At 38.0% G+C, this 27,699-nt stretch overlaps 1 protein-coding gene across 1 annotated transcript in view; it reads left to right on the top strand.

Annotated features, from left to right (window-relative positions):
- The window catches only part of SPAG16 (sperm associated antigen 16), a 1,005,436-nt gene that overhangs the window by 345,306 nt on the left and 632,431 nt on the right, over positions 1-27,699 (top strand). The gene's annotated exons all lie outside the window — the stretch shown is intronic.

Below are 27,699 nucleotides of genomic sequence, written 5' to 3'. Positions count from 1 at the left end.
ATTTCCTCACTTTTAGTGGTTGGTGTGTAAATTTGAATAATATTTGTATTAACTGTTTTTCCTTGTAGGAGTGTGGGCATTATCTTACCACTAACAACAAGGTACTTCAGGATAGATATAGATATTGCTTGTTCTTTTGTTGATGAATGTGATTATGAAGAGGACCTCACTCTTAAATTTTTTTATTCTCAGCATATTAGTCCATATTATCATCTGATTCTGAATGACAAATTCATGCCAATTTCAGCTTGATAGTGCCTAGGATAACAATCATATTTAACAACGTTTTATTTTCCTAGAATCATAATTCATTCTAGGTTCTGATTATTAATAGATATTAGCATCTATTTATTCTCATTTTGAATCATAATTTATCATGAATTGAAAATTCTGAAAGTTTTATTTCATCCATGCCATTCAGTTCAACTCTACTTTGAGGTGGAAACTCTTGCACAATCAAAATTCCCTCCACCCCAAGTGCTTCATTGCTCAGCAGTATATCAGACATTGTCCCGCTGCTACACATAAAGTTTTCACTGGCCATTTTTTTCTACAAATAGATTGCAAAATCACTAGAGAAATGGTGGATACTCTGATACTTATATTGGTATTTTAAGGAATATACAATATATCAAATAAATACGCATTTTAGCATATTGTCAAAATTAATTTGTCTTATAAGTATTATTTCAGTATGTGTGTATATATTGTGACAGTAGTCATAAAACAAATTTGGTATTGCATCATGCTAAAATACATATTTCTCAAAATATCAAATAAAAATGGAATTTATATTAATATATGTAATCTCTGCATGCATTGCAAGCTGTTGCTTTATATCAAGTTTCACTAAACATTGCTATGCATTCACTTGGAAAAACTGACTTACTTTATCTTTATTAGTAATTAAGATTTAAAAATTACTCTCTTTAGAGTGAAAAATTAGCATCTTATTTACATAAAATAAGCATCAAATTAATTGCCTTGTTAGTTCATAGCTCTACTTGTAAGATAATTTATCATTACTAGTTATTTCCAATAATTTCTCTTGATTTAGAGTAAAAGAACCAATGTAATCTATGATTTACTATTTAAATATTTTAATTCAGAAACTCAACATCCAAGATAGAGGTTGTGTTAATGAATTTAAGACAAAATTGATGTAACAAAGAAGCAATAAGTGAAAATGATGCCTTATGGAGCAATCAATTCTTTTTTATGGGCTAGCAGCTAGGGACAACAAAACCTAACAAAGAAAAATATCAGAGCAAAAGTGAAGTAAAAAATTGCGACTCAATACCAAAATGAGGCAAGTCAAGACTGGGTTTATGAAGAAAGTCACGTTTTGTTTCAAGAGGTCAGTTTAAGTATCCGGTAAAGAATGTGATGCCAGCGCAGGTCTTCACACTGGCCTCCGTCTTCATCAAGCTACCGGAAATGCACACGTGAAAAGTAGTAAGCACAGGGTGAAAGAACATATCCAAATGGATTAATAAAATGTGCCACAGACCTCAGATCTCTCTCTATCTATCTATCTATCTATCTATATATATATCTATCTATCTATATTCTACTGTGCGGATTCCAACTGATAGCAACTCTAAAGGAGAGAGTGAAAAACTGCCTCATGGTGTTTTCAAGATTGTAATCTTTATGGGAGCCAACCACGACCTCTAGCTCCCATGGAGTGCTCAGTGAATTTGAATCTCTAATCATATGGTCATTTGGTTATCTGCTAGATATAAGGCATATAAACTATTTAAAATTAAAATAATAATAGGAATTTGCTGATTCCTTTAATGAGAAAGCTTTGGAATGTCAACTAGGAGGAAAGACTGGATAATGTTACTAAACCACCAAGAGGGTGGGTTGAGACATGTGACTGAGGGTCAGGCTTGACAGTCGATGCAACAAGGTCCATCACTTTTAAAGCATTCTTCATGATACATTTATACCAGTAATCATGGGAAGCAGTAGAAATAAATTTTTTAATTAACACTGAAAGTAACTACTTTCTGAATCTTCTAAAACTTTACCTCCCATAATACCAAAGTTAAAACATTTGGGTAAGTGCAGATGCGAAACAGCAGATACAGAGCATTAAACCATCTGCTAGGAAACTTTCCATCATGGAAGGAACAGCTTTTTGAGCTCCTTTTGTAAAGGTCTAAGCAGCTCTGGTAGTGTTGTGGGTTACTCATTGGGCTACTAATCTGAAGGTTTGGAGTTCAAACCCTCCTATTGTGAGCTGCTCTATTTCCTTAGAAAAATATTTTCTGAGGCTAAGAATAAGGGAGTTTCCTTTGCTACCTTTGTGGTCACTTTTTCTCTAAGAAGAACTACCGTACATACTCATGTATAAGCTGAGTTTTTCAGCACATTTTTAATGTAGTTTTTGTGGTAAAATTAGGTCCCTCGGCTGATATTCGCATCAGCTTATACTCGAGTGTATCCTGTAATCCTAAATTCATAGCTAGAAGATGTTCTTTGTTTGTGTTTGTTTTTCTGCTTGTTTGATGTGAATTTGGACACTTTTTGACATTTCCTGACCATTTAAAATAACGTTATACTAGTTTCTGAATTTTGTGTACTGTATAATATGATGGGAGTTTCAAGGTTTGTGGGAAAATTCTGTTACCTTTGAATTTCATTTTTTCCATGAACTTCATGAAGTTTCCTCCTATAAATAGGTTTTCCACACTCAAAGATCAAACACATATTTAAGAATCATTCTTAAAGAATTATTATTGTTCACTTAAAATTTGTTTTTAGAAAGTTTTTATGAATTAAGCTTTGTTTCTTTTAAAAAGAGCTAACAGTTAATGGAGCACAACTTATTAAGAATAATATTTCCAATATTTTGAAATTCTATGTCATATTTGATCTATTTCTGGACTGTCCATTTGTATTAGACAGGGTTGTCTAGAGACACAAAACCACCTCTGATTAGAGCTAGAAGGACATTTATAATTATAGATATATGATAGAAGATAGATAGATAGATAGTAAGAAAGAAAGATAGATAGATAGATAGATAGATAGATACATTTATACAGTGAGACAGAATATAAGAGCAAATTAGTCCACCCAGTAGTACAGAGGGTTCAATTCAACTCACTTTTGTGGAACCCTTAATATACAGAAGTCCTGCAACTTATGTGGGCCTCCAGGTGCAGGGTCAAGGAAGTACGCAGAAGAGTCTTCCCTCAGGCAAAGCAGGCAGTCTGCCTGAAGGCAACAGGCAGCAGGGTGGTTCAGCAACAGTCAGAAGCTCAGAGCTTGGTGAGGCAAGCCTCGCTGGGGTCTGGAACTCAAGCACCGTGACAGGATTCACCAGCCTCCAGCTCAATGTATGCACGAGTGGCTCGGATAAGCTCATCTTGAAGGAGCCTCAAGCTCTAGCTATATGATCCATGGGTTGGCTTGACCCACAGGTAGTATAACACAAGGATTGAGGCAGAGAACTAGCTAAAGTATGCGGGTCCAATCACCAGGGAACAAGAAATACAGGGAGCAAGTCTTGCAGGCATGCATCTCTTTACTCTCCAATAATACTGCCACCAGATTAATCTCCACCCACATATTTCTGTTGGCCAGGTTGACACAATAAACCTATCACATCATCTTTTCAAGATGTGCCCATTTCTTACTTATTTTTAGATATCATCTTAGCTTTACATTTTAAAACTATAAATATATTAAGATTTAAAAATTATTATCTTTTTTCTAATATGATACTACAGATGAATTGCAAATCTATCTATTTCACTTCTGTGTTCTCTATGTTCTCATGCAATTATATTATACTCTTTTAAGTTGAGGATTTGTGTCTACCTAGTTGTATGGAACCAATCAACATTTCATTGACTTAGTGTCTCATGATAGATACTGTTTGACCTGTGAATGCTGGATTCAGGAAAATAGATTTATTGAATTACCTGCCTTGATGTAATTTCTGTCATTGACACATCGCCATTATTTGAAATAAAATGTGTATTTCTCATCACCTGTCATCTGCTAAGTTACCTAAGTCTCCTGGAACAGTGCACTTTTATAAATATACGTTCATTTGAAGTGGATGGGTTCTGAATTATGGAGGGAAAAACTATTTGAAAAAGGAATTTGAGTAATTGGATATAAAGAAATATTTTTATCACTGGTGTTCACAGCAAAATATTTCATTATTCAGAAGTAAGCAGCCTTTGACATAGCTGAGTTTTGAACTTTCTAAGTAACAATACCCAATTCTACATCAGATTTCCCAGTCAAGTGGGCCAGTTAGTAGACATGTTCATATTTTCTTCTTACTGCAATTTTTTATTATTTTGGATTATTTGAAGTATTAACAATTCAATTTGTTTTCTTCTAGTACGTATCATAAATGTATATAATTATAACATAAATTTTATTATGTTATAAAAATTAATGCTGGGGTCCAAATATTCATGTTTTTTCTTTAGAATATTTTATGAAATACTTAAATTGGAGCATATTGTATGATATACCATGCTTTCTAGTGCCTTTTTCTCCCAAATCTATTTCATTAAAAGAACTTTAGTGAACACATTTAAGCTCTCTGATAGAACACAAGTGAATTTTACTATTGTGAACACAGTGTTTTTTTTAATCTAAATTAAAATTAATTTCTATTAATTTATGTTCTTTTCCTTTTTTAATGTACATTTATCTTTTATCAAATATGATAAGATATGAAGTAGCCATTAATATGGTGAGTGGCTATTTTATTAACTCTTAAAATACAACCAGAACATGTATACCCAGGATTCCTTCTTGTACCATGTTCATGATCGTTTTCTGTGTTTCAGTTTGTGTTAAGCTCCTAGAAAACTCCAGGATTCTGGAGATTGGGATGAGGACAGGCAAACATAAACGTCATGCCCATTGCCTTCAAGTCAATCCTGACTCAAGGAAACCCCATAGGTAGTTAGAACTGCCCCATCGGCTTTCCTGTAAAGCTTGATGGAAATATAACCATCTTTCTCCCTGGATCCACTGGTGCGTCTGCGCCATCATGGCCCTTTGGGTTAATGGCTATGTACTAACCAGTAGAAACCACTGCACACCAGGGTTCTTGAAACCATGATGGCACCCAAGTAAATGCACTGCTAAAGGTGAGGTTCTGCTCTTTCTGTTCCTGAACTAGCAAGTGCCTAGTGATAGTTTGAGTCTTCTTTTTCTCAAATAAGATAGAAAATGGTTATATTTTATATGAGCAATTTAAATATTAAGGGATATTAGACTTGGTCTGTGAAAATTGTGTCCATTTAACTGCCATTCGGATTTACTAAATTTAAAATGGATTTATTCATTGTTTAAATACTTTTGATTATATTGTGTTTGTCTTTCTTTGTTTTTACTTGAATGTCAGGAATTACTTTTAAGCCTGTTGCTGAGTTTCTCTGGTCATTCTGTTTCATTCCAGCTGTTTTTATACACTTTGAGACATGAGAACCTGTGTCAATGTTTTATTATATACTTAGCAGAACCTTAGCATTATTGAAACCTGGATGAAGATAGAGCCCTGGTGGCAGTGACTGCATATTGGGCCATGAGCCACATTATAAGCAATTGGAAACCACCAGCCACTCTGAGGGAGGAAGAAAAGGCTTCTCGTTCTGTAAAGAGTTACGGTCTTAGAAACTCACAGGGCAAGTTCTGCCCTTTCCTATGGGATCTCTATGAGTTGGAATCAACTCAATGGCAGTGAATTTATTCTTAGGATTCAACTCATCAATCTTCAGCCCCTAGAATTGTACCCCAAAGCCTTACATCATTGTGTATCCTGTGAAGGTACACAGAGTCAAGTGAAATACTCTACTGTACCTTACAAACAAATGACATAAACTGATAGTGATCACTAATAATAATTGGTTCTGGCAAGACAAGTGCTCCACAGGGGGGTGGGGAAAGGGACGTGTTAAGGTGGTAAGCACATAACATTTTTATAAAGACTTTGTAAAGGTTAACTTTGCTGCAGCTATGCCAGCACACATTTTCCCTAACAAGATTAGTGATGCCAGCTGCCTGCATGCAAAGAGACAATTTAGCTTCAATTCCAGTCTTATATGAAGCACCAAATGAAAATACTATACTAGTTAAATTAAATTGAAACATGTATCACAGTTATGAGTGGAAAAAAATAACACACACATTCAGGTTACTTCTGATATTGATATAAATGAACAAAAATGAAATATTTGAATTTTTATTGTGGAAATCTAGGTGCAAAAAATTAAAGCACCTCGTGGTCAGACAGGCTGGTGTGATTCTTCCATGTGAGCTTTGATGCTTCTCAGCTAGATGGCCACTTATTTATCTTCAAGTCTTTAATATCCCAGATGCTGTACCTTTTGATAGCCGGACACTGTCAGCTTTCTTCACCACATTTGCTTATGCACACATTTTTCTTCAGCAATCGTGTTGGGAAGGTGTGCATCCTGGAATGCCTATTTAATAGAACAACGTGTTCTTTCATTGAGTAAGTGCTTGAGTGGAGGCCCAATATCCATCTGCTGCCTTAATTCTAAACTTATAAATATATGCACATAGATCTAGAAGGGACCAGTTATCAGACATCGAAGAACTAAAAATCATATTAGTGGGTACCCACCTTCCTGATACAATCACTGAAGACAAATGTATGCATAAACAAATGTGGTGAAGAAAGCTACTAATGTCCGGCTATCAAAAGATACAGCATCTGGAATCTTAAAGGCTTGAAGATAAACAAGCGGCCATCTAGCTGAGAATCATCAAAGCCCACATGGAAGAAGCACACCAGCCTGTCTGACCACAAGGTGCAGAAGGGACCAGTTATCAGACATAAAAGAACTAAAATTCATATCAATGGGTGGCCACCTCCCTGATACGATCAATGAAGACAAACAGGGGCATAAACCAATGTGGTGAAGAAAGATGATGGTGCCCAGCTATCCAAAGGTATAGCGTCTGGAATATTAAAGGCTCAAAGATAAACAAGTAGTCATCTAGTTCAGAACCAACAAAGCCCATATGGAAGAAACACACAATCCTGTGTGAAGACAAGCTGTTGAAGGGATCAGATATCAAGCATCAAGGAACAAAAAGTCATATCATTGTAAATGTGGGTGAGTGGAGAGTGGAGACTCAAAGTCCATTGGTAGTCAACCGGACCCCCCCCCCTCTTACTGAAGAGTTGTGGGGAGGAGATGAGCCAGTTAGGGTGCAGGGTAGCAATGATGAAACATATAACTTTCCTCTAGTTCTTAAATGCTTCCCCCCCCCCCCCACTATCATGATCCCAATTCTACCTTACAAATTTGGCTAGACCAGAGGATGTACAAAAGTACAGATAGCAACTGGAAACATAGGGAATCCAGGACAGATGACTTCTTCAGGACCAGTGGTGACAGTGGCAATACCTGGAGGGTGGAGAGAATGTGGGGTATAAGGGGGGAACTGATTACAAGAATCTACATATAACCTCCTCCCTGGGGGGTGGACAGCAGAGAAGGCGGGGGAGACGTCAAACAGTGTAAGATATGACAAAATAATAATAATTTATGAATGATGATGGGTTCATGATGTAGGGGGAAGTGGGGAGGGACGGGGAAAATGAGCAGCAGATATTAAGGGCTCAAGTAGAAGGCAAGCGTTTTGAGAATGATGATGGCAACAAATGTACATGTTCTTGACACAGTGGATGGATGTAAGAATTGTGATAAGAACTGTGGGAGCCACCAATAAAATGATTAAAACAAAACAAAACAATTAAAACAGTATTTTACTTTAATGCAAAGGTTTACTGATGCTTTTGCACTTACGGTCTTCTCTTTTCGTCTTATTTCTGTTTTGTGAAGCATGAGGAACTAAGCAGTCCACGAAAACATGACTAATTATACTTGGCAAAACGAGTAGACCAATGGTTTTCTTTGGCTTTGCATAATCTAGGTTATGAAGCAATATCTGCTAATCCTTCACTTCTATCATGGGGTCCCCAACTCAGAACCACTACATGCACAATGAAGCCAGATTTTCGTGAACCAGCGGGCTTTTCCTGGCTGCTTTTTGGAGGTCAGTCACTAGGCCGACCTCAGGAATCTGTCTTACTCAGGAAACTGCTAAAGCCAGGTCAGTCTCGCAGCTAGGCTCAAGTCTTCACTGACAAAGCAGTGGTTTCTGCGCCTGAAATGCTTTGGCCAAATATCAAACCGTATCTCCTATGACAGAGGAGAGACGTCCACTACTATGCCTTCGCCCTCCTTGTTTGGTTAGCAATTGATGGTGCAGTAGACTCCTGGTTCTCTCTCATAGGGAATGATTGAAAGCTTATAAGCGATCATTTCCTATTTACAGATTATTTTCCAAAAGTATTTCATTGCATACATTATGGATATTAAAGCTGATTAGGTCAGTTCAATGCTAACACCTCAGCTTATGGCATGTTCATCCATATGTTGTTTATCCATACCTTTATGTTGTTTATTTTCTCTCTCATAAGTGAGTCCCGTAGTTTCATACTGTTGATATTTCATTGAAATTTTAAAGATTTCTGCATGATTTACAGGACATACCAGTCCCTATGTAAGAAGTGTGTATCTCAAAAAGTTTCTTGAAAAATTCCATTATTTCTTAATTCTATATCTCCATGAACATTTAAATAATATATATATGTGTATATATATGTATATATATATACACCCAAACACTGTTTTCTAGTGAATTACAATTCATAGTGACCTTATGGAACTGATTAGAAATGCTCAATAGGGTTTCTGAAACTGTGACTCATTAAGGGAACAGACAACCTCATCTTTTCCTTCCGGTGCAGCTGTTGGGCTTGAACTGTTGACTTTGTGGTAGCCGTCTAATGCATAAACCCACTGTGCCACCAGGGATTTATTGATATAAATGTAAATAGATTGCAATTGATGTGTCTATTGATATATACAAGGTAGCTTCAAAAAGTTAATGAAATAAATAGAATTGAGAGATAATAAAATTTTTTCCACAAGCTTTTTTAAACCTTCGTGTGTGAACACAAGTGTAATTAAAAACTATTGCTACAAAATCATAGAAAATCTTATTAAATAAAAATATAAAACTGTTTTTCAACATGTCCTCCAAGTAGGTCTATACACTTCTAAAGTTTTTCTAACTTTTCCTGGAAGAATTATGTGCTTACAACATTTCAAACTGACAGTTTTTCCAAACTCTCAGAGAGAATAGATTCTGAGTCTTACAGGCTTCTCTTCAAATAAGCAGACATCTAAGTGAAGTGTCAGCTAAGTCCACATGGAAGGGCCTTACTGGCCTATGTGATCCAATTATTGAAATTACTGAAATTCAAGACAGGAGAAGGGAAATGGTCTTAGATCTTAAGTTCTGAACACCCTGTTTGCAGAAGGATATGGATAAAAGTGAAAGTTGAAAATCCACGCATGGTCCCCACCTGAATGAAGTCTCTGGGGAATCCCTCTGACCATTGATCAGGCATATGATTAGCCATGTTGTCAGTCAAAGTGCATTGGAAGATGGATTAATGCAGGTGTAGTTGGGGTAAAATTTAACACCTATCCACACCTTTGTTCATTTTTTCTCCCTTCTGATCCTTTAAAATTTTTTCTAGTTTTTATTATTTTCTGTTTCTTTTTTTGTATTTGTGTTTCATTTTGTAATTGTTTGGGGATTTTTCTTTATTATTTTTGTATTTTTTAATTTTTATGAAATCCAAGATAGGTAAATCTATAGGGATAGTAACTGGATTAGTACTTTCTTAGGATTATGGCAAGGGAGATTGGAAGAAAGTGGTAAGCTAATAATAATGAATATAAGAATAATTGATTTTGGTGATCATTGCATAACTCTTATTAATATATTTAAACCATTGAATTTTATTATATGTGAATTATATGTCAATTAAAGTGTTTAAAATTTTAATAGCAGTTTTGGCATTTTACAGGGACTCAAATTATATACCTTTGATGTGTTCATTCAGTTTGGGGTACTAAATGTAGTCTCGAGAGGTCAAACTATGGCTATAGGGTAGATTGAGCAAACAAAATTATTATGATATCTTGGCTACACTTGAAGAATGAACTCAATTTCATTGTCATGATGGAAGATAATTTTTTGGCTCAACTGTTCAGGCTTTTTTTTTTCCACCAATGCAGTTTTTAGTTTTCTTAAAAAAAGTTTAATATTAAGACTTCAATATTGTCCTGTGTCATTTCATAAAAATTTATCACAATTACTCGTGGGTATTTAAAAAGTACTCACCCTTATTTTCTTTTTTAAAAATGGTTTTATTGGCATACTTCACATGTCATACAATTTAATCATTCTGTTTTACCTTTCTGCCTTGAAAATAGAATCTCTGCTTCCAAGTTACAGCTTCTATTTGACCGTTTTTAATCATCATTTTTGAACGCACCCTAACTAGAGTATTACTTGTCTGCCGCCATTCATGGATGGCACAGAACAGGTTAAACATGTTTTTTTGTATTTATTCATCTGTGTTTGTGCGAACTGAAACCCTAGTCCCAATAATTTTTGGCTTACCCTTCCTTATGTATATATTGATATCTATCTATATATCCACATATCTCTCTATTTATCCATCCATCCATGAGTGTCTTCTGATGACTACTGGAGAGTTCAGACATGGTGAAGTGTCTGTTGTAACAAGTGTGGAAGGGAAGAAGACTGAGAACAGAGAGGTCCAAAGCTAAGGACCTCACGTAGCTGTAGTGCTATTTTCATAGGTAGAGACAGCAGTGCAGATGCAATGCCCCTTGTGGAGGTGAGCAGGCAGCGAGTTTCTCTAGGACAAGTCAGGATGCTTGTGGGCGGATGGGTACCAGCAGTCTAATTGTAGAGGTGAATAATTTGGATTTGAGGAAGGACATGCACAGTCTTAGAACAAAAGGGATCACAAGATATTCCAGGAATTCAGGAACCAGAAAAACATAGCTTCTGTGGCTTGATCAGAAAGCCATGTTTTTAAGAGAAGATTACATCTTAAGGTGCACGGAAGTGTGATGGGGTTTTGAAAGTTATTGAGAAAATGTAATGAAAAGATACTGCATTTTTTCAAGAATGTCTTAAAGAGCCTTAGAATTTGGGGAAATGATTGTAACCAAGTGGTTTTCAAACTGTTGTCTATCGTGACTCCTAGAATGCTGGTTTAAAATTAAATTTCTAGGCTGCTCTAGTTACCGGGCTTAAGATATGAGGAAGTATTAGGCTCCCTGGTTATTCTGATGAACTTTAAAGTTTCTGAACATTCCCAGGCCTACCAGACACTGATCTTAGGGCAAGAAGACACACGGCAGGCATTTCATTTTGGTTCCTTACAACTCCGCACCCAGTCCGGAGACCAGTGTACCAGTCCACCATCAGTGTTAGTGTGGAGTGTTCTGTCTATAGTGGAGAGGATGTGAAACAGAAAGGGCTTGCTCCCCCTTGCTTCATCTTCCTTTTTCAGTACCAGTTAAATGTGGCAAGAAAACAGGGAAACTCATTTTAGCCTCACCATACACTCCTGTATTTTTATACGAAGTATTTTTAAATGATGGCTAGTTGGTATAGCTTCATAATCAATGTAAAACAAAACTAAAAAAGAAAAATGGCAGCATACTTCCATCGAGTGACCCCTCTGTGGGTTTCTGAGAGGAAATATGGAAGATGAAAGTCCAGCCTTTCCCTCATGGAGCTGCTGGTGATCACAGCCCAGTGCAGAACACTACCCCCACCCCCACCCCAGGGATCCTTAGTGGGAATCAAGCTGCAAGCATATACAGCTTATGCGACCTAGCTTCTTTTTGTAACCTTCATGGATATAAAATATTTGTTTATTTTAAAATGCGATCAATACCGAGCTAGACTAATTTTATGTCAGTCAAAATTAAATCTGGATATGATTTTGAAATAAAGCAAAATTAAAACACCACAGCCCAACGACTGATTGCTTTTAGTCTCCTGTTGACTACAAGGAAACCAGTTGGAGTAAGATCATCTGCAGGGTACTCGGCTGCATTAAGCTGTAGAGGCTTTAGATTTGAAGAAATATGATTTTGATTCCACCTGCTGATTTTCTGAAGGCAGTTTATTATAAGAAACAGTTGAATAGTGATATCATGCTGTTGGCACTTGAGCTTTCTGCTGGAGGTTGCAACCCAGTCTTTGCAAACCTGTAATTACTATTTCATAAGTAATTCTAGGTTTTCATTATTGAATCTCCATTTAATCTAAAGTTGTGAGAGATAAATATACAAATAGGCACAGTGACCAAGTTTTCTTCTTTGTGTCAATAACATTTAATTTGATCTTACTGTTTATATAAGGACATGGGACTGGCAAGAACATTTAGTACCATTTTCTTTCAATGTTGTTACTGTTTTTATACCAACCAAGGCTATGAGAGATTTCAAAGGTTGCTTAGAAAACTGGAATTAAAAGATAATGGAATTTTCCCAAACTTTATTAGGGCCCTGTATATATGTTTTTGTGGTTTTTCTGTGTCAAATATAAACATGCTTTATAGCAGTGTTGTGAATCTATAATCAGTTTGCAGAAAGTAAAAAAGTGATGTTTTAAATTGAATTTTAAATATGAATACCTTTTTATTTCTCTGTCCTTTAGGGTTGCCAAGAATCTGAGTCAACTCAATGGCAGCGATTTGACATTGTTTTGTTTCTTGAGTGTGTTCAAATTTAGAATTAGAAAAAAAATTATAACTATTTTTCTATTGACAAAAAATGTGGAAGCCATGTGTCTGTGTAATGTCATATAAAGCACATATGTTTTTATTTATAAAAAAAAACACATAGGGTGTTTGTTCTTTAAAGTTTATAGATAAATAATTGATCTGCCAATAAATAGACAGTTTAGTAAAGTTTAATTATGCAAGTGAGTATATATTCTATAACATAGTTTCTGTAAAAGATAGAATTTTCTGCCTTTTTCATATCATTTTATTTGAATATGCTCCAGGTACTGTCCTAGACACTGGGGATTGAGTTATGATTAAGACAAATGGTTATAATATATATATATATATATATATATATATATATATTTAACCATTGTATTGGAAGCTCTTTTTAACACTCAATAATTCAGTTAGATAAAGCATAATTGTACAATTGGTACCACTATCAGTTTTAAAACATTTTCTTTATTCTTGAGCTATTTAATATCAGATCCCCTTTACCAACCCCCACCTCCACCTTATACCCCCAAGAACCCTAGTAATTATATTATTATTGTGTATATATATTACACAATCTAATGCATCCATTCACCTTGAATTCTCTTATTTATTCCCAGTGAGTTGCATTATACAGTCATCATTGCTATCAGCTACACCCTCCCCCCTCTTTCACCCCTCTTTTCCAATACTCAGGGGATCATTACTCCCGTTGCTGTTTCTGAGTGTTATCTATCTTGGCTTTCATGCATCAAACAATCTTAATTATACAAATGAACATATACAGGTCTAACAAGATTAATGAGGTAAAACAAAAGCCTTAATAGTAAGAAGAGGAAATATTAAAGAACTAGAGGATGATTATGTGGTTCATCAGTGTTATACTACATCCCGGGTTTATCATCCCTTCCATATTGGCCCTTCTGTGAGGGACTGTCCAATTATCTTACAAGTGAGTTTTGGGTCTCCCCCTTTTTTTTTTTTTTTTACTTTAATGAACAAATTCATTTCATCACAGTTGAGGTGGCTAGAAGTCAGAATTCCGGGCACTTTCTCTAGGGGAATGGTTTTTCTCTGTGCCTAGCTAGGGAAGGTGCTTGCTTCTGTTCAACACCTGTGGGCCCAGCATCCCTTGGAGCCTTCTATGTCTGAGTACCAATCTTCCTCTGGAGCTAGCAGATCCTCAGTACCGGGTCCTGAATCTAAAGGGCAAACTTTGCTCCTGTCTCCTAATGGTACTGAGGTCCCTCTTTCTCTGTTCAATTATTTCTCCTCTTATCTCTTTTTTTGGGGTCTCCACTTTGACCATGCTTCTTTACATCAATTTGATTGCTTGGTTTTAAACTTCGGATACTATTCTGATCAGCACCTCCTGATCACAGACTGGTGTGTTTCTTCCACGTGGGCTTTGTTTGCTTCCCTGCTAGATACCGCTTGTTTATGTTCAAGCCTTTAAGGCCCCAGATGCTATATCTTTTAATAGTTGGGCACCATCAGCTTTCTTCACCACATTAGCTTATGTACCCATTTTGCCTTCAGCAATCATGCAGGGATGGTATCATAGAGTGCCACATTCTTAGTATAAACCCATTCTTGTACTGAGGTAATATTTAAGTAAAGGCCCAAATACCATATGCTTCCTTGTTGTATTTACATATACATACAAACAGAAAAATACACTTATCTATATATTTACATATGTGCATATCTTTGTTTATACCTGTGTATCCTATTTCCCCAAAAGTAAGACAATTTCCAAAAATAAGACCTACTTACAGTTTGCCTCTCGCTGAAATATAAGGCATCCCCCTGAAAATAAGTCCTCCCCCAAAATAAGCCCCCCTGAAGGTACCGTAACTCTGGAATCTGGACCGTAGCGGTGGGCGGTGCCGCACAGTTTACTGTTGGCCACAGCGCAGCCTGAGCAGACAGGAAGTGTCAGGTCTCTTTTTAACAAAACAATAAGCAATAAATGTGTACCGTATTCTTCTTCATGGAAAAATAAGACATCTCCTGAAAATAAGACCTAGCGCATCTTTGGGAGCAAAAAATTAATATAAGACACTGTCTTATTTTCGGGAAAACACAGTATGTAATTTTACTTTCTTCTTTCCTCTTTTTCTTTCCTCCTGCCCCAATATTATGCTTACCCATCATTCACCTCCCAGGAATTCCTAGCAGGTACATTTCAATTGATCAAACACACCAGGAATGATATACCCTCCTCACTGTCAATTTTAGAACCTCTGTAATTCCCCTCTCCCTGTCGTTACTGGCTCACCACTAACCTTCCCCTGATCTCCCCCACATCCCACTCCAGAACCATTTGTCCCATTGCTGTCTCCTTGGTGTTGCTTCTTTCTGCTTATCTTATATAGATAGACACAAAATGAAACAAAACAAACATGCAAATCGTTCCAAGTCTAACTGTTATCCTGACCCAAGGTAGATGAGTATATTTCAATAGAAAAAAGGACATGTTATAATTCATCAGTCCAATCCCCTATTCTTTCACATTCCATATCCAGGACCCACTTACCTATCTGCATCGACACCATTTACCCCTCAGCATTGATGGCCAAAAAGCGTGTCTCCCAAAAGTACCCATTGCTCCTCCTGCAGTCAGAGGTGCAGCAGTCTAGTGGCCCCCTCACCCACCCAGTTACACCTTTAGACTTGAGCTGCCAAGTGTTGTCCCCAAGTCAGAAGTCTACCATTGGGATTCCTCGGGGACTTCATGTCATGCTCGCATCGCTGTTCTGTTGCACTGTCCTCTGGGTTTGCTCCCAGACAGGCAGGTCAGACCGCCTGCTCTCCTGGAAGTGTACTTTCATTGCTGTCCTCTGTAGCTGTGTCATCTAGGGAGAGGATGTCGTGCGTGTCTTCTCTGTGAACGAGCTGCTCAGAGCAGGAATGAGACCCTCAAGGATTAGCGTGCCACATTGAAGTCAGCTCTCTCCGTTTCCTGTGGATACAAAATCAATAATCCCCTTTTAGATGGATTAGCACCCTGGTGCCCATTGTTTCCTTTTTTCGCCCCTCACCCATCTGTAGGCCTTAAAGGATTATGGGGGACGTGGGATGTCTAGCTGCATCTGTTTTCTTTTTTCTTGTCTTTCTTTTTTTGTTTTGATATCGTATCATCATTGCGTTTGGCCTGGCTCATCCCAGAGGGCCCGGTCCTCATCCCAGGAACTGTGCGCTATGTGTATTTCTTCCTGTGCTCCTGCTGCTGTGTGAACGCACATTCACGTTGCACTTGTGCTTTTCTGCTTTGTTAACTTCACTCAACATCTCTTCCAACTCTTTCCATGAGACCAAGTGCTCCATTTTTCATTGCTGTTTTTAAGGATGTCTAGTATTCCATTGTGTGTATATACCCAGAGTTTTTCAATCCCTTCGTTATTGATGGAAATTTAAGTTGTTTCCAATTATTTGCGATTGTGATCTGCACAGCAATGAACATTGGAACGCAGATGTCTGGTCATGGTCTGGTTCTTATTTCTTCTGAGCATATGCCCAGTAGTGGAATTGCTGGGTCACATGGTAACTTGATTTCCATCTGTTTTAGGTATTGCCAAATTGCTTTCCACAGTGGCTGTATATATGTATAAGATCATCAGCAGTGAATGAGAGTTCCTATCTCACCATACCCTCTCCAACATTTGTTGGTTTCTGATTTTTTGAGTTGGACTATCTTTGTGGGTGTTAGGTGGTAGCTCATAATTGATTTAATTTGTATTTCCTGGGTGGCTAATAATCAGGAACATTTTCTCATATGTTTATGGTCATGCAGATTACCTCCCTTGTAAATTTTCTGTTCAAGGCTTTTGCCGACCTCCTCAGTAGGCAATTTGTTTTTCTTATTATTAGCTTTCAGGATTCAGTACAGTTTCATAATATGCCCTTTGTCTGATATGTCATAAATAAATATCTTTTCCAAGTCTGCGGGCTCTCTTCATAAAGTCTTTTGATGTACACAGTGTTTTATCTTTAGTATGTCCCACTCATCTACTGTATCTTCCTCTGAGTGTGTGTCCTCCCTTATTTCTGATAGACCCTGTATTCCCGGTGCCAGGGTCCTTAAATTTGTCCCAGTTGTCTCATTGATGATCCTGATAATTTGGAGTTTTATCTAGAGGCCCATGATACACCTTGAATTTGTTCTTGAGTACAGAGTGCGGTAAGAGTTTTGCTTCATTTTTCTGCAGGTTGATATCCAGTTTTCCCAGCACCATTTGTTAAAAATAGTATCCACTTCCCTTTTGATGTTTTGGGGCCCTTATTGAAGATCAGTTACCTGGATGCAGCTGATTTTTGTCCTCTGGATTTTCTGTTTCTATCCCTTCATCTGGGAATCTATCATTACACCAGTGTCATGCATGTTTTGACAACTGTGGCTGCATAATAACTTTTAAAGTTAGGTAATGCTAGCCCTCCCACTTTATTCTTCTTGAGGAGTTCTTTGCAAAATTTGGGCTTCTCCCTTTTCCATACAAAGTTGATAGTCGGCTTTACCATTTCTTTGGGGAGGGGTGGGGGATGCTGGTATTTGGTTCAGAATTGCATTGAACTTACATAGTGCCTTAGGTAAGACCGACATCTTTACAATACTGAGTGTTCTGCGTTTTCACCAGCCTTTGATTTTCGATCTGTTGCTGTCTGTGAGATTGAGATGTGTTTCTTGTGAACAACAGACTGATGGGTTTTGTTTCCTAATCCAGTCTGCTAGCCTTTGTCTTTAATGGGTGAGTTCAGATCAATGACATTCAGAATACCTCCATCAGTACAGTCTTTGCTTTCCTCTTGTACCTTTCACAGCATCTCTTTTCCTACCTACCTCCTTGGCTGTGTGTTGTATATGTGTTGGGGGATTCACCTTTGCCTTCTTTACACCACTGAGGCAAACTCGTCTTGGCCATTGCTTTCAGTGTGATGACTTCTAGAGAGTGTTACACTGTGCGATCATGTCATCTTAGCTCCCTGTAGATGTTGGTCATTTGTTTAAAGTGAGTTGGAAAGTACTTTTGTAGTGTTGTTTATTTTTTTAAAATCTTAGCTAATTTTTTCCTGATCAAGGAAAACTCTTATCTCTCCGTCTGTTTTGATGGGGAGTTTGGTGGGGTTAGAGGATTCTTAGGTTACCTTTGGAATATGCCTCTCTATTCTCTTCTTCCTTGTGATTTCTGCTGATAATCTGAACATAACTTTATCTGATTACTCTTATAGGTGATTGCATTTTTCTCTCTCTAGCTGCTCTTATGATTTTCTCCTTTTCTTCAAAGTTGTATAATTTGACTACTATATACCTTGGTGTGATCTTCCTCAGGTACAGTCTTACTGATGTCCTTTCTTTTTCTTGGATGATTGTCTGATTCTCCTTTATTAAATTGGGGAAGTATCTTTCCAGGAATTCCTTTGCTATTTTTGCTGTTGATATTTTAATTATGTCTCTGGTATCCCAATTTTTCAAATTTTGTTCCTCTTCATAGCATCGCTCATTGTTCTCAGTTTTTTTTCAGCTTCTTTGATTATCTTGTTTTATTGCCATTCTTGTTTGTTGAATTCTATCTACATGGCTATCTCTGAGGTAACTGAAGCAAGTCTCTGCCTCTTTCAGCCTGTAAATAAGGTCTTTTATTGTTTTCTTTGATTCTGCTGTCTTGTCCCTTAACTCTTGTATTTCCCTTCGGTAAGTGGACTCTATCCTCTCTAATATTTCTTACTTTTTCTGTATTGATTCCCTCATATCCTGTGTGATTCTAATCAGCATTCTGCAGATTTCTTTCTGCTGTGGTTCAAAGTCTGCTTCTTCTATGTACATCACTGGGTTCAGGTCCTCCTCAGACGTTGCATTTTCGTTCTCACACTTTTTTTGTAGTGGCTGCTAATGTGAGTGGTTGCCTGCAGGGCATTTTGGTGGAACTTAGTGCCATTTTACTGAGAGTCCAGGAGTCCTGTGTTGTTGTGTTTTTCTCAGAAGCTAGCATGAATGATACTTTTCTGGGTATGTGCCCAGTAGAGGGATAGCTAGATGATAGGGTAGCTCAATTTCCATTTGCTTTTGCCTGGTTGCTTTCCACAGAGGCAGGGGGAATATGGGGAGATGAGGGGAGAAATTGGGAACCAATTGCCATTATTGACACATAACTGCACCCCCCATGAGGGTGGACAATAGAAACCACGGGGGGAGACGTCAGCCAGTGTAAAATATGAAAATAATTATAATATATCATTTATCAAGGAGCCATGAGGGTGGCTGGGGGAGGGAGGGGGGAAAAAGAGAAGCTGACACCAAGAATTCCATAGAAAATAAATGTCTATAAAATAATGATGGCAACAAGTCAATCACATGCTCAAGAGCAGTGGGGGTGGGGAGAGGCTATTCAGGAGCCTTGGGCTTAGACCAGTTGCAGGTTCTAGTTGAGAGCAGCAGCTCCAGTCTGATTGTGAACGGCAAGGGAGGCACTGGGCTGACTGGGGTTAGGAGGATCTTAGCAAGGTAGCACTGCATTAACCAAGGGGAGAAGCTGGGTGGGAAGTCTAAATCTCTTGAATGGTGCTCTGATTTGAGTCCAACTTCTTTGTTCCCTGAGTTTGCTTACTTTGATAGGGGAGCAGGGCTTCATCCAGTGCTGGAGAGGGAATTACAATGGTGCTGGGGGAAGGGTACCTCACTGTGATTGTGCTGCTTTCCCTGTTTCCCTGTGGGGGAGAATCTGGGTAGGAAGTCTACATGGCTCCCCCTGTATGAGTCTGGCTTCTAATTTCTCTGAGTTTGCCTACTAAGGTAGGGAGGTGGAACTGCAGCCAGAGCTGGAGAGGGAATTTCAGTGTCACAGAGAATGGGGGGCCTCAGTAGTCTTCTGCTCCCTTCCCGGTGGACAAGAATCTGGGTGGGAAGTGTCAATTGCTCCTGTGGTGCCCTTAGTCTGAGTCCGACTGCTCAGTTCCCTGTGTTTGCCTACTTTGGTAGGTGGGTGGGCCTTCAGCCAGTGACAGAGAGGGCATTACAATGGTGTGATTGATGGGGACCTCAGCATGGTTGTGGTGATTTTTCCATAGTTTCCTCATATTCTGATGGGGAAAATAGGTAACCCATTAAGTGAACAACTCTTCTAGACTGCTGGCCCAGAAAATAGGATAGCAATGATAGTAATAGGTATGGGCTATAATAAATATTTTGATGGTGAATCTTATCCATCAGCTTAGCTAGGTTGTAGTTCTTAGTTGTTGGACAGCTATTGGCCTAATTTTTTCTTTCATGAAGTTTTACTCTGTATCACCTTTGATGTGATCTGTTGTCAGCCATTCATTTGAAGGAGAAGTTTCCTTGCTGGTTTGCTTTACCTCCCAATTTATAAACAGATGTTTCTCAAGGATTTCTTATCATGCATTCAATTTGTTGTCAATCCTTTATTTCTTGGGAAGTCAGTATCTAGAATTTTTCATTTAGCCAAACACACTACATAGTTTGGATTTTTGAGGACCCACAGCCCTGGGAAACCACAGAGGCATCCAGCTTGCCTGTGACCTTCAAACTTTGGGTCTGCTAGTCTCTGCTACATGTCTGGTGATGGAGAAATAACTTCTATAAGATGGATTAATAAAGTGTGATAGTTAGGTTTCATGTCAACTTGGGTGGACTAGAATTCTCCTATGACATAGTCTTGTGTGATCAAGTCCATGATGGGAATCTGTGAATCATCTAGGCAGTTAATCTCATCATAGTCTGGATACGATTAGGGGAGATTTCATTCAAAATATGGCCTACTTTTAATATAGACTGACAGCTCAAGAAAGCTATAATTAACTTCTGCTGCTGGTTAGGATCTTTAATCTGGTTTATGGATTTATTCAGCCTGCCTTGGATTCACTCAACCTGTGGTCTGTGGTGGGTGGTCTGTGTCAGCTCAGCAGCCTGTGGTCTTCCTGCATAAATGTCCTACTACCTGTTCGTCAGTCTCAGAAGCCATAGAAGCCAGGTGACACCTTCAGCTTGTTTCTGACCCATGGACTTATTCACTTTCTACAACTGTGTGGTGTGGATGCTGCTTAAGATCAACCAACAGGGTTGCAGGGTACTGACAGGGAACTGCCAGAAGTTCAGGCAGATTCAGAAAAGGACACCCAACAAGGACTTTATAGATTGGTATCAGACATATGGGCTATATTGGACTTATGAGCTTGATCTGGACATGGCTGGGATGTTTTCCCAGTGTTCAATTGCTTTTGTATATAAATCTCTCTCATATATACATATGTGTGTCCATGTATTTGTTTAAGCATGTATGTGTGTGTATATATGTGAGTGTATGTATATATATATATTACTTTCACTAGTTTTGCTAGTCTAGAGAACCCTAAGTAAAAGTCTATATTTCATGGGGTATGCATCCATTGGGAACCTATACAATTTTGGTTTTGCTCCTGAGGAACTAAATTTCTGCAATAAAATATTCAGGTACATAAGCTCAAATTATGGCCTTCATGATCGATCTTGCCAGGTTTATTGAAATATGTGTATTATATCCATATCTATATTATCTCCATATCTCAAAACCATATCAAACTCATTGTCATCAAGTCAAATCTGACATAAAATAATCCTATAGGGCAAAGTAGAATTGCTTCTGTGAGTTTCCAAGATTAAATCTTTTTTTCCCATCATTTTATTAGGGGTTCATATAACTCTTATCACAATCCATACATACATCAATTGTGTAAAGCACATTTCTACATTCATTGCCCTCATCATTCTCAAAACATTTGCTCTCCACCTAAGTCCCTGGAATCAGCTCCTCATTTTTCCCCTTCCTCCCTGCTCCTCCCTCCCTCATGAACCCTTGATAATTTCTAAATTATTATTTTGTCATATTTTGCCTTGTCCGATGTCTACCTTCATTCACTTTTCTGTTGTTCATCCCTCATGGAGGAGGTCACATGTAGATCCTTGAAATCGGTTCACCCTTTCCAACCCACCCTCCATTTGCCCTCCCAGTATCACCACTCACACCACTGTTCCTGAAGGGATCATACTCCCTGGATTCCCTGCATTTCCAGTTCCTTTCTATATCACTGTACATCCTCTGGTCTAGCCAGACTTTCAAGGTGTAATTGGGATCATGATAGTGTGTGTGTGTGTGGGGGGGGGGCATTTAGGAATTAGATGTTTCATTGTTGCTACATCACACCCTGACTAGCTCATTTCCTTCCCAACCAGTATCCTTCTTTAAGGGGATGTCCAGTGGCCTACAAATGGACTTTGGGTCTCCACTCCGCATTCCACCCCCTCATTCACTATGATAAGGTTTTTTGTGCTGATGATGCCTGCTACCTGATCCCTTTGACACCACATGATCGCACGGGCTAGTGTGCTTCTTCCATGTGGGCTTTGTTGCTTCTGAGCTAGATGGCCACTTGTTTTCCTTCAAACCTTTAAGACGCTATATCTTTTGATAGCCGGGCACCGTCAGCTTTCTTCACCACATTTGCTTATTCACCCACTTTGTCTCTAGTGGTTGTGTCAGGAAGGTGAGCATCAAGATTAAATCTTTATGTGAGTAACAAACCTTCTCTTCTGTGCAGCAGGTGGTTTCGAACTGCAAACCTTGTGACTAGCAGCCCAAATTATAAACCATTGTATCATTCTAATCAAATTGTTGAAAATCTGCTCAAGGTCACACAACTAAATAACTGATCAATTGGGACAGGTTTTAAATCTGAGAAGTCCTGATACCAGCTTCATTTATTGGTCAAAGCAACCATAGACTGGTGATCTTTTAGGGAAGTAACAATATTCTGAACATAAAATTCTTTCAACAACATGATAGATTTAGAAAGTTCAATTTTTACCTAGACTAATCTTTAAACTAATTAAACAGTTTTCTGTTGTTTGGAGCTTGAACCAATTCCAACTCATAAATACACTGTGGACAACAAAATGAAACACTGCCTGATCATCTACTCTTTTTGTTATGATTAAACTAATTTTGTAGCCACTGTATCAATCCATCTCCTTGACAGTCTTCATTTTTCATACCGACCCTCTAATTTACCAAGAATTACATCCTTTCCCAGGGATTGGTTCCTCCTGGTAACATATCCAAAATCTTGCTATCCTCATTTTAAGGACTATTCTACCTATACTTTTTTCAAGAAGATTAATTTATTCTTCTGGCCATCCACAGTACTTTCTATATTTTTTGCCTACACCATAAGACAATGCATAAATTCTCCTATGTTATTCCTTATTCATTGTCCAATTATCACATGCATAAGATAACATTAAAAATGTCATGGCTTTTGGGACAGACAAACCTTAGTGACATCTTTGTTCTGCAACACTTTAGAGATCATGGGTAGCATATTTGCACAATGCAATATGATTTTTTTGACTGCTGCTTCCATGACCATTGATTGTGGATCCATGTAAAATGAAATCCTTGACAATGTCAGTCTTTCTCTCTCTCAATGTTCTTGATTGATACAGATGTGAGGCGTATTGTTTTCTTTATAGAGTTTCAATCTACACTGGTATAAACTTTTATTTTCATCAGCAAGTGCTTCAGATCTTCCTCTCTTTCAGCAAGCAAGACTATGTCATCTACATACCAAAAATTATTCATAAGCCTGCCCTCAATTACTCCTACATTCTTCTTCATGCAGTCCAATTTCTTTGATTATTTACTCAGCATGCAGACTGAATAAAACTGGTGAGAATATTCAGTGCTGACTCACACTTTTTATGATTTTAAACCATGCAGTAGCACCTTTTTCTATTCAAACAACTGATTCTTGGTCTGTGTTCAGGTTCTGCATGAGCACAATGAAGTATTCTGGAATTCCTGTTCTTTGACATGTTAGCTACAGTATGTTATGATCTACACAGCCGAATTCCTTTGGATAATTGATAATAAAACATCTTTCTGAAGTAAGCCAGTCCTCAGTTTTGACTTGCAAACGGTAGCTTTTACTAGTCAATAGTCACTACTACACTAAATCAATTGGGGATGCCATATTTTACAAATGTGGCAATATGTTATAGAATATCTCGAAATAGTAGCTGCCAGATAGTTAATGCACAGTCTGTCAATTTGCATTTGATAGCCTGGAATAAGAAAGTATTTATGTGAATTTATAAAGAATGATTTGATGGAAGAAATTAATGATTGGCATTAAATGTATGTGCTGCATTAATTTTTTTAACCCAGTATCTCAATAGCATCAAGCATGTTGGTAGTGGCATAACTACCTGAAGAAGAGCTATTGAATGATAGTATATAAAGAAGCCTCAATTAATAGTGTGGAAAGGAAATTAACTGGGCATTTGGAATAGAACTTTAGCTTTGACGAACCATGATAGTGTACAAAGAGCACTTATGATTCAAAGATCTGGGATTAAGACTTGTTTGGGTAGCTGGTTTACCTAGGAAAGCTTAATTTAGTTCACTGACTTCTTTTTTTTCTGATAATCTTAATGAACAATTTAAATAACCTTGAAATAGATGTTCTTAATTTAATAAGCATTAATTTCTGAGATATATACAATTGGTTTTGTTTGTTTGTTTTTTAAATTGAGAAAGATTTTATTGAGGCAGGGAAAAAACTCCTGGGAGGGAAAGACGGGAGAATCTTGAACCCCCGGGCAGGTTCTGAGACCCAATGAGTTAGGTCAGGGAAATCCCTACAATTGGGTTTTAAGAAGAGTGTGTTAGTGAGCCAACTGAAATCTAATTAAAAATATTTTATGTCTCTGGGTTCTGTTACCCATTGCAAAGGGAACACAGAACTCATAGACAAAATTCATGATGAAAGGGTATTAATCAAGTTAACAAGTTGTGAAGCCATAGAGAAAGATTTAGGCTTGAGTTGCTTATCAGAACATGTGACAAAGTTCTTTCTAGTCTGAGAATAAAAGCTCAAAGGACATACCAAACTGATGTCAGCCTGTACTCAAAGGCATTCAGCGCAAGTTGGTGAGTCAGCAAACTCAGCTCCTTGAATTAAAGTGTCCCGAGGCACTCAACTCTGGTAAGTCATATTACTCTGGTCAGCCTGAAGGCACTCAGATCCATTTTTGTGGGTTAGCAAGTCCAATGTCTCCAATTAATTGCCCAGTAGCACCCTGTTCTGAAAGCCAAACAGCCTCTTACCCTAGAGCACTCAGCTTTACTTCACCATCAGTTGGGAAATTCGGCACTCTGTTCCATGTTCTGGCTCCTGATTATGCTGATGTTCTTCTGATGTTAGAGCTGCCTTCTGGATCCAGGAAGCTTGGGGCACAGGGATCTTGGGTCCAGAGGACACACTCCACTTCATGGCTCTTGCAGATGAGATCCCTCTTCCTGTTTCCCAGAGGGCTCATTTTATATACAGCAGGATGGCAAGCTAGGGAATCCTGTTTGCAGCTCCTCATAGGTGAATCCTATCACTATGTTCCCCCACCTTCTTACCAGACCCATGCAGGGAAAGGTCGTTTTATGGGAATTAGAAACTTTGGCCAGAAGAGCCACAGTAAATAATGCACTGTCCCTGCATGTTTGGATTCCTTTCTAGAATTTTCTCTCCTTAGAGTCAGTAATAAATCTCCTTGACACTCTAAAACAGCAGTTCTCAACCTGTGGGTCGCCCAATTCATATCAGTAGGAAAATGATAGTTATGAAGGAGCAACAAAAATATATTTATAGTTGGGGTCACCACAACATGAGGGGTCGCACCATTAGGAAGGTTGAGAACCACTGCTCTAAAAGATATATGACTACGGCTATTTTCTAAAAGTAAACATTTTATTCAGCTGTGAATTGAAAAAGTCATGACAAATACAGAGACATATCATGTGGAAGAGGGAAGTCATTTGCTGGAGGCTAGAATGAGACCCAGGAATTTGGTTGCCCTCCTACCCTTTCATCCCCCACAAAAGAGCAGCACCAACAGAAACTTCACTACCATTGAGCTGATGCCAATGCCTAGACATCCTCCAGGGCAAGGTAGAACTACCTTGTCAGTTTCAGAGACTGTAACTCTTCACAGGAGCAGGGAACCCTTTTTATCCTGCAAAGTGACTTGTGGTTACCAGCCCAACCTATAACCACCACGCCTCCAAGGCTCATTAGAGTTTGTTTTACAAAGTTTTAAACAGAGAGCTTTAAAAAGGACATTGAAGGTTAAGGAAAAATGTAGTAGAAGCATGGCTGTCAGACGATCAGCCTACAATAGTTACCAGTGGGGCACTGAAGGCAGGATTGAAGCCACAGCAGGTGGGGAGCCACATATTATGTTAGATGGAGGAGTTTACAATATGGGTCCAAGGGTTTCCCCTAAGGCAGTCCGTGGGAAAACCCCAGCACAGTGATTGACATCAAAGATACCCCCAGGGAAGCTAGTCCCTAAGGGGGATTTCTCCTCCTGGAGCTGCTCAGGAGGTTGGAGGAAATCCATTTTCTAATGTACTCTGAGTGTAATTCTATTCATAACTCTGGTCAAGAAGGAATTCATGCGAGAGTTTTTAAAAATTATTATTATTGATGGATTGATTGACTTTCTGCTGAAGACAGGGCCCACTGTTATCAACTGATGTTTAATCTGCATAGGAACTCTGCAAATGGATTTTCTGCTTTTGCTGTCATCTGTAGACTTCTGCAAACTAGGTGCTCGGAATTTAAACCCCAATTCCCTCCTCTGATTATGGATTTTATTATTAGCAGTCCTTGGAACACTCACGCCAATATCCCCCTTCCATATGGACTTGGCTGACTTAGAGGACTGCTTACTTTGATGGTGGCTTGCTTTAAGACCAGCCTTTAAGACTCCACATACTATCCTTTCAGATGGCAGGGAACAATCTGACTTCTCCACAACCGTTCTCTAGCACCCATATCTTCAGTGCTTAGGGAAAATATGGAACAGAACTATATTTTGAGAATGAATTCTTTTTAGATTAGGGTTTACAACTGAGTGAAATATAAAAATCCCTTCATATATCTAAAGTTTATTCCTGGTCCATTTTATGACAGTGCTAGCAGCTTCTTGAGTCGTAATCAACCTCCATATGAGCTTGGTAATTCTAATAATAATATCATTAATGTAGCCAATGGTGTAGAATTGGAGAGCATTCCTGATAAAAGGAAAATATACATATATAGAAAATCCTTTTTAGGCCAAGATACATGGGATTTTCATTTCTACAGATAAAAACTTAAGTGACTAAACACTACTTAAAAAACAATTGGAGTTACACACAAGGCAAAAATATCAATGATGTTCATTCACTAAGGCAAAACTGTGTGTGGAATTAAGACATTTCACAAAAAAGCAAAGAAAGTGTGAAAATAGCTATTATATGTGGATCTTAATCCACCACTTATTGGGCAATAATGATTACTATTATGTGCTGTGAAAATATTAGCTATGGAGAGTTAATGTCAATCAGTAAGATGACAACTTAGAAAAATGCTGACTTTGGAAATTAGATGCTACTAGAAAGCGTTTCAATATTGTCTGACTATGCCGTTTCTTCTCTGTCTACCTTTCTTCACCACTTTTCCCTTTCATTTTGGAGTCGTGTGTTTGTCCTTTCTTTTTTCTCCTTTTTCTTTATTAGTTGTTGAAACATGTACTGAATATTTGGAATACTTGCCTTTTTCTCTCTCTTTGTGCTTGTGTATCCATATGTGTGACATTGGGCACAATCAGAAGGAGAAGGAAAAAAGTTTGAATATATTTTCAGTATATTTAATTATTGGCTATGAAAATAATCTGATAGTAAATTAACATGGTAATTTTAAATCATCTGAATAAAGTAAAATTTCAACTTAGAGTAATATTTTGAACATACAAGTTAATGTGAAATCATAGACAAACACAATTGCAGCCTCATCAATTCTGACTTATCGCAGCCCCATGTGTTTCAGAGTTGACCTGCTCCAAAGGGTTTTCATGACTGTACTTTTCACAGAAGTAAATCATTAAGCCATCCCTCTGGCATTGC

The sequence above is a fragment of the Tenrec ecaudatus genome, chromosome 13 (assembly GCF_050624435.1).
Source record: "Tenrec ecaudatus isolate mTenEca1 chromosome 13, mTenEca1.hap1, whole genome shotgun sequence".
Lineage (NCBI taxonomy): Eukaryota > Metazoa > Chordata > Mammalia > Afrosoricida > Tenrecidae > Tenrec > Tenrec ecaudatus.
The sequence above is the reverse complement of the archived record's forward strand: the minus strand, read 5'-3'. Positions and strand labels throughout refer to the sequence as shown.